We start from the raw sequence: 7,772 nt of genomic DNA on the forward strand, positions 1-7,772 counted from the left end.
GTTCAACTATCAATATGTTCAACTTTTTCAGCTCTTTCAGCCTTTAACTTTGCAACTTTTCCAGCTTTCCGACTTTTTCAACTTTTGGCAATACATTCAGCAGATTTCCGAGAGCGTTTCAGCCTTCAGCATTCACACTGTATTTTCGTAGGAAATACAAATTTTTCTAGTTAGTGTGAATGCTGAGTCAGCATTCACACTATTGTTCTTCTGGAATTTATTATTATTCTTCCGTACGTTTTTTGGCTCGCTTCTCCTTCTACAAACTTTGTGCTACAGAAACCATTCAACCATCAAAATGTTCAGCTTTTTTAGGACATGATGGCGTCTATTTTTCTTTTTTCTACCTTTTATACTTTTGCTAATATTCAGCTTTTTCTGCTAAATTTTTCCCATTCATCCTTATGGGGATTTTTTCAAATTTCATTCTGCTATAACTTCAGCATACCTTCAGCTATAGAAACCATTCAAACATGAAAATGTTCAGCTTTTTAAGCTCTTTCAACCTTGTGCTTTTCAACTTTTCAACCTTTCAACTTTTTCAAATATTAAGCTTTGTTTAAAAAAAATTTAACATTGCCGCAAATGGGAAAAGCTTCAAATCCTCTTCAAAACTCCTCGACTTTCAACCTCTTCTTCTCCCTCATACCTTGAGCTAGAGACACCATTCAAACTTTAAAATACTCACAACGCCTTGAACTATTTGCACTGTATTCAGTTTTTTAAAATCTTGTATGGTTTTGAAATCATCGCAGTTTGAGTTTGAAGGATTTTTAGCTCCTCTTCTCATTTTATAATGGGTGTGTATTGCGTCAGCTAGAGTGAGCGCGCACCAACTGCCGCAGCCCAGAGTGTAGAACAGCTGGGAAAAAAGGGAGAAAAATTCTCTTCAGCTCGATTTGGTTCCCACATCTTTTACTTGACATAGACAATATATGCATAGAAATGTAGGAAATCTTGTGGGCTTTCATGTGATGGTCTTATTTCAGATGTGCGACTTACGGTTTTGGATCTAGAAGCCCGAGAGCGACAAGAAGTCCAACAGTTCCTCCATAAGCCGCAATGTTAATTTTGAGCCAAAATTTCTGCTGAAGAGCAGACGGTACCTTTTCTCTCTCTCGCTTCTGTGCCTTCATTTCTCACTTTCCAGAAATAAAAACAACATGACCGCGTTCAGCAACTCCTCCTCTCACTCACCATATAGATATTTCAGCTACAACCATTACAGTTTTCTTTCAAATCGGAGGCGTTTGGGAGGCGTTTTCCCATTCATCCTTATGGGGAATTTTTCAAATTTCATCCTGCTATAACTTCTGCATACTTTAAGCTAAAGAAGCCATTCAGCTATTAAAATGTTCAACTTTTTAAGCTATTCCAACCTTGTACTTTTTTGCTTTTTAACTTTTCAACTTCTTTAGAAATTCGGCTTTTTCTAAACAAAATTTAACACTGAAGTAAATGGGAAAATCTTCAAATCCTCTTCCAAAGTCATCGACTTTGCACCTCTTCCTGTCCTTCATACTTTGAGCTAGAGACACCATTCCAACTTTATAATATATAAATATTTTGGCCATAACCATTACATTTTTTTCAAAAGTCGCAGGAGTTTGTCAGGCGTTTTCCCATTCATCCTTATGGCGACATTTTCATCTTTGGCTCTGCTCCTGCTCCAGCATGTGTGCAAACATTTTAAGCTCTTTATGCCTTTATCCTTTCACCTCTTCAACCTTTTTTCCACCTTTTTAGGCTCCTTCTGCCCTCTTACTCTACAATCTTTCTGCCTTTCCAGTCTTTTTTCACCTTTTTAAGCTCGTTCTACCCTCTTAAGCTACAGCTTTTCAACCTCTTCAGATATTGGACTTTCTGCCTTTTGATCTTTTTAAAATATTCTTTCCAGAAATATAAACAACATCACTTCGTTTAACAATGTCTCCTGTTACTCATTAAATAAATATTTTGGCCATAACCATTACAGTTTTTTCAAAGATCGCAGGAGTTTGTCAGGCGTTTTCCCATTCATCCTTATGGGGACATTTTCATCTTTGGCTCTGCTCCTGCTCCAGCATGTGTGCAACCATTTTAAGCTCTTTATTCCTTTATCCTCTCACCTTTTCAACCCTTTCTCACCTTTTTAAGCTCGTTCTTCCCTCTTACTCTGCAACTTTTTGGCCTTTTCAATCTTTTTTCACATTCTTAAGCTCGTTCAGCCCTCTTAAGCTACAGCTTTTCAAACTTTTCAGATATTCATCTTCCTGCCTTTTCAACACCTTCAAACATTCAACTTCATGTTCAGCTATGAAATTGTTACACTTTTTAAACTCTTTAAGCCGTCTTCAACCTTCCTGTCTCTTCATCTTCTTAAAATATTCATCTTTCTGTAATTTCAACTGCTTCAACCATTCCGCTTCCTGTGCAGCTATGGAACTGTTCAACTATCAATATGTTCAACTTTTTAAGCTCTTTCGGCCTTTAACTTTGCAACTTTTCCGGCTTTTCGACTTTTTCAACATTTCGCCAGGACGTTCAGCAGATTTCCAAGAGCGTTTCAGCCTTCAGCATTCACACTGTATTTTCGCAGGAAATACAATTTTTCTAGTTAGTGTGAATGCTGAGTCAGCATTCACACTATTGTTCTTCTGGAATTTATTATTATTCTTCCGTACGTTTTTTGGCTCGCTTCTCCTTCTACAAACTTTGTGCTACAGAAACCATTCAACCATCAAAATGTTCAGCTTTTTTAGGACATGATGGCGTCTATTTTTCTTTTTTCTACCTTTTATACTTTTGCTAATATTCAGCTTTTTCTGCTAAATTTTTCCCATTCATCCTTATGGGGATTTTTTTCAAATTTCATTCTGCTATAACTTCAGCATACCTTCAGCTATAGAAACCATTCAAACATGAAAATGTTCAGCTTTTTAAGCTCTTTCAACCTTGTGCTTTTCAACTTTTCAACCTTTCAACTTTTTCAAATATTAAGCTTTGTTTAAAAAAAATTTAACATTGCCGCAAATGGGAAAAGCTTCAAATCCTCTTCAAAACTCCTCGACTTTCAACCTCTTCTTCTCCCTCATACCTTGAGCTAGAGACACCATTCAAACTTTAAAATACTCACAACGCCTTGAACTATTTGCACTGTATTCAGTTTTTTAAAATCTTGTATGGTTTTGAAATCATCGCAGTTTGAGTTTGAAGGATTTTTAGCTCTTCTTCTCATTTTATAATGGGTGTGTATTGCGTCAGCTAGAGTGAGCGCGCACCAACTGCCGCAGCCCAGAGTGTAGAACAGCTGGGAAAAAAGGGAGAAAAATTCTCTTCAGCTCAATTTGGTTCCCACATCTTTTACTTGACATAGACAATATATGCATAGAAATGTAGGAAATCTTGTGGGCTTTCATCTGATGGTCTTATTTCAGATGTGGGACTTACGGTTTTGGATCTAGAAGCCCGAGAGCGACAAGAAGTCCAACAGTTCCTCCATAAGCCGCAATGTTAATTTTGAGCCAAAATTTCTGCTGAAGAGCAGACGGTACCTTTTCTCTCTCTCGCTTCTGTGCCTTCATTTCTCACTTTCCAGAAATAAAAACAACATGACCGCGTTCAGCAACTCCTCCTCTCACTCACCATATAGATATTTCAGCTACAACCATTACAGTTTTCTTTCAAATCGGAGGCGTTTGGGAGGCGTTTTCCCATTCATCCTTATGGGGAATTTTTCAAATTTCATCCTGCTATAACTTCTGCATACTTTAAGCTAAAGAAGCCATTCAACTATTAAAATGTTCAACTTTTTAAGCTATTCCAACCTTGTACTTTTTTGCTTTTTAACTTTTCAACTTCTTTAGAAATTCGGCTTTTTCTAAACAAAATTTAACACTGAAGTAAATGGGAAAATCTTCAAATCCTCTTCCAAAGTCGTCGACTTTGCACCTCTTCCTGTCCTTCATACTTTGAGCTAGAGACACCATTCCAACTTTATAATATATAAATATTTTGGCCATAACCATTACAGTTTTTTCAAAAGTCGCAGAAGTTTGTCAGGCGTTTTCCCATTCATCCTTATGGCGACATTTTCATCTTTGGCTCTGCTCCTGCTCCAGCATGTCTGCAAACATTTTAAGCTCTTTATGCCTTTATCCTTTCACCTCTTCAACCTTTTTTCCACCTTTTTAGGCTCCTTCTGCCCTCTTACTCTACAATCTTTCTGCCTTTCCAGTCTTTTTTCACCTTTTTAAGCTCGTTCTACCCTCTTAAGCTACAGCTTTTCAACCTCTTCAGATATTGGACTTTCTGCCTTTTGATCTTTTTAAAATATTCTTTCCAGAAATATAAACAACATCACTTCGTTTAACAATGTCTCCTGTTACTCATTAAATAAATATTTTGACCATAACCATTACAGTTTTTTCAAAGATCGCAGGAGTTTGTCAGGCGTTTTCCCATTCATCCTTATGGGGACATTTTCATCTTTGGCTTTGCTCCTGCTCCAGCATGTGTGCAACCATTTTAAGCTCTTTATGCCTTTATCCTCTCACCTTTTCAACCCTCTCTCACCTTTTTAAGCTCGTTCTTCCCTCTTACTCTACAACTTTTTGGCCTTTTCAGTCTTTTTTCACATTTTTAAGCTCGTTCAGCCCTCTTAAGCTACAGCTTTTCAAACTTTTCAGATATTCATCTTCCTGCCTTTTCAACTCCTTCAAACATTCAACTTCATGTTCAGCTATGAAATTGTTACACTTTTTAAACTCTTTCAGCCCTCTTCAACCTTCCTGTCTCTTCATCTTCTTAAAATATTCATCTTTCTGTAATTTCAACTGCTTCAACCATTCCGCTTCCTGTGCAGCTATGGAACTGTTCAACTATCAATATGTTCAACTTTTTAAGCTCTTTCGGCCTTTAACTTTGCAACTTTTCCGGCTTTTCGACTTTTTCAACATTTCGCCAGGACGTTCAGCAGATTTCCAAGAGCGTTTCAGCCTTCAGCATTCACACTGTATTTTCGCAGGAAATACAATTTTTCTAGTTCTAGTTATTATTCTTCTTCCGTACGTTTTTTGGCTCGCTTCTCCTCCTACAAACTTTTTGCTATAAAAACCATTCAACCATCAAAATGTTCAGCTTTTTTGGGACATGATGGCGTCTATTTTTCTTTTTTCTACCTTTTATACTTTTGCTAATATTCAGCTTTTTCTGCTAAATTTTTCCCATTCATCCTTATGGGGATTTTTTCAAATTTCATTCTGCTATAACTTCAGCATACCTTCAGCTATAGAAACCATTCAAACATGAAAATGTTCAGCTTTTTAAGCTCTTTCAACCTTGTGCTTTTCAACTTTTCAACCTTTCAACTTTTTCAAATATTAAGCTTTGTTTAAAAAAAATTTAACATTGCCGCAAATGGGAAAAGCTTCAAATCCTCTTCAAAACTCCTCGACTTTCAACCTCTTCTTCTCCCTCATACCTTGAGCTAGAGACACCATTCAAACTTTAAAATACTCACAACGCCTTGAACTATTTGCACTGTATTCAGTTTTTTAAAATCTTGTATGGTTTTGAAATCATCGCAGTTTGAGTTTGAAGGATTTTTAGCTCCTCTTCTCATTTTATAATGGGTGTGTATTGCGTCAGCTAGAGTGAGCGCGCACCAACTGCCGCAGCCCAGAGTGTAGAACAGCTGGGAAAAAAGGGAGAAAAATTCTCTTCAGCTCGATTTGGTTCCCACATCTTTTACTTGACATAGACAATATATGCATAGAAATGTAGGAAATCTTGTGGGCTTTCATCTGATGGTCTTATTTCAGATGTGGGACTTACGGTTTTGGATCTAGAAGCCCGAGAGCGACAAGAAGTCCAACAGTTCCTCCATAAGCCGCAATGTTAATTTTGAGCCAAAATTTCTGCTGAAGAGCAGACGGTACCTTTTCTCTCTCTCGCTTCTGTGCCTTCATTTCTCACTTTCCAGAAATAAAAACAACATGACCGCGTTCAGCAACTCCTCCTCTCACTCACCATATAGATATTTCAGCTACAACCATTACAGTTTTCTTTCAAATCGGAGGCGTTTGAGAGGCGTTTTCCCATTCATCCTTATGGGGAATTTTTCAAATTTCATCCTGCTATAACTTCTGCATACTTTAAGCTAAAGAAGCCATTCAGCTATTAAAATGTTCAACTTTTTAAGCTATTCCAACCTTGTACTTTTTTGCTTTTTAACTTTTCAACTTCTTTAGAAATTCGGCTTTTTCTAAACAAAATTTAACACTGAAGTAAATGGGAAAATCTTCAAATCCTCTTCCAAAGTCATCGACTTTGCACCTCTTCCTGTCCTTCATACTTTGAGCTAGAGACACCATTCCAACTTTATAATATATAAATATTTTGGCCATAACCATTACATTTTTTTCAAAAGTCGCAGGAGTTTGTCAGGCGTTTTCCCATTCATCCTTATGGCGACATTTTCATCTTTGGCTCTGCTCCTGCTCCAGCATGTGTGCAAACATTTTAAGCTCTTTATGCCTTTATCCTTTCACCTCTTCAACCTTTTTTCCACCTTTTTAGGCTCCTTCTGCCCTCTTACTCTACAATCTTTCTGCCTTTCCAGTCTTTTTTCACCTTTTTAAGCTCGTTCTACCCTCTTAAGATACAGCTTTTCAACCTCTTCAGATATTGGACTTTCTGCCTTTTGATCTTTTTAAAATATTCTTTCCAGAAATATAAACAACATCACTTCGTTTAACAATGTCTCCTGTTACTCATTAAATAAATATTTTGACCATAACCATTACAGTTTTTTCAAAGATCGCAGGAGTTTGTCAGGCGTTTTCCCATTCATCCTTATGGGGACATTTTCATCTTTGGCTCTGCTCCAGCATGTGTGCAACCATTTTAAGCTCTTTATTCCTTTATCCTCTCACCTTTTCAACCCTTTCTCACCTTTTTAAGCTCGTTCTTCCCTCTTACTCTGCAACTTTTTGGCCTTTTCAATCTTTTTTCACATTCTTAAGCTCGTTCAGCCCTCTTAAGCTACAGCTTTTCAAACTTTTCAGATATTCATCTTCCTGCCTTTTCAACACCTTCAAACATTCAACTTCATGTTCAGCTATGAAATTGTTACACTTTTTAAACTCTTTCAGCCGTCTTCAACCTTCCTGTCTCTTCATCTTCTTAAAATATTCATCTTTCTGTAATTTCAACTGCTTCAACCATTCCTCTTCCTGTGCAGCTATGGAACTGTTCAACTATCAATATGTTCAACTTTTTAACCTCTTTCGGCCTTTAACTTTGCAACTTTTCCGGCTTTTCGACTTTTTCAACATTTCGCCAGGACGTTCAGCAGATTTCCAAGAGCGTTTCAGCCTTCAGCATTCACACTGTATTTTCGCAGGAAATACAATTTTTCTAGTTAGTGTGAATGCTGAAGGCATTCACACTATTGTTCTTCTGGAATTTATTTTTAGTGTGAATGCTGAGTCAGCATTCACACTATTGTTCTTCTGGAATTTATTATTATTCTTCCGTACGTTTTTTGGCTCGCTTCTCCTTCTACAAACTTTGTGCTACAGAAACCATTCAACCATCAAAATGTTCAGCTTTTTTAGGACATGATGGCGTCTATTTTTCTTTTTTCTACCTTTTATACTTTTGCTAATATTCAGCTTTTTCTGCTAAATTTTTCCCATTCATCCTTATGGGGATTTTTTTCAAATTTCATTCTGCTATAACTTCAGCATACCTTCAGCTATAGAAACCATTCAAACATGAAAATGTTCAGC

The sequence above is a fragment of the Acanthopagrus latus genome, unplaced genomic scaffold (assembly GCF_904848185.1).
Source record: "Acanthopagrus latus isolate v.2019 unplaced genomic scaffold, fAcaLat1.1, whole genome shotgun sequence".
Lineage (NCBI taxonomy): Eukaryota > Metazoa > Chordata > Actinopteri > Spariformes > Sparidae > Acanthopagrus > Acanthopagrus latus.